Source organism: Pteropus vampyrus, unplaced genomic scaffold (genome assembly GCF_000151845.1).
Source record: "Pteropus vampyrus isolate Shadow unplaced genomic scaffold, Pvam_2.0 Scaffold218, whole genome shotgun sequence".
NCBI classification, from domain to species: Eukaryota; Metazoa; Chordata; class Mammalia; order Chiroptera; family Pteropodidae; genus Pteropus; species Pteropus vampyrus.
Window position 1 is genome coordinate 2,282,110 of NW_011888999.1, and position 980 is coordinate 2,283,089.

Here is a 980-nt window from a genome sequence, read left to right on the forward strand (position 1 = left end):
TCTGCTTCTGTAGACATGCTTGCCACACAGGCTGAAAGGCAGAGTGACCTCGAGATCAACTGAAGACTCACTATCCCCTTTGATTGTTCTGTCTAGAGAACAGATGTATTGCCTAAGTTCCTGTCTGAAAATCTCATGCTCTGTAACTGCCTGTAGCCCATAGCAACTCTCCCCTGCCAGCCTATAACTCATAACAAGTAATTGCCTGAGGAGAAATCAACCAATCAGCCCATGACAACTGTAATGGTGTGGATAAGCCCTATAAAAGCAAGGTTACCCTGAGCTCAGGGCCGAGATCTTCAGAGTGCTAGCTCTTCTGGGACCACCAGCATAATAAACCTAAGTTCTCCAACTCTCCAAGTGGTGCTTGGTTTCTCGCCAATCTGATTTCCAACATTTGCAACATTTCTGTAACATTTCAGGGGCAATAAGATGTATCTCATGGGAATGTTGTGAAGATTCAAAGAGATGGATGTATGTAAAGCATTTGACAAGTAATAGGTGGTCCAAAAAATATCAATTATCTTACTTTTTTTTCTTGGTTTTCCATGTCTTTTTCAGGTTAATCTTTTCCATTTTACTCAATTCTATTTTTTTAAATGAAGGTGTTACTGAGCACTCAATACATGTGTTGAATGAATACATATTTTAAGTTTTTACAACATTTTTTAGTTAAGTAAACGAAACACATCTCTAAATTGCTATATTTTCTGGTAACCCAAGAATTCTACTTTATTTTCCTCTGAAGAAGATGTAGCTCTCACACCTGCATCAGCTGCAACAGGTCTGTAAATAAACTTAGGGTAATTTGCTTTTTTCTTAGTTTCTCAGGCTCAGGTTTTCAGGCCACCATGTTTTAGCAGACCTAGGCCTGGTGTCAGAGAGACCTGGGTTGAAGCTTTGATTCTGCCTCTTACTAATTCTGTATCTTCTGAGTAGGTCATAAACTTTTACTTGAGCAAGAACAGTTCCTCGTTTGC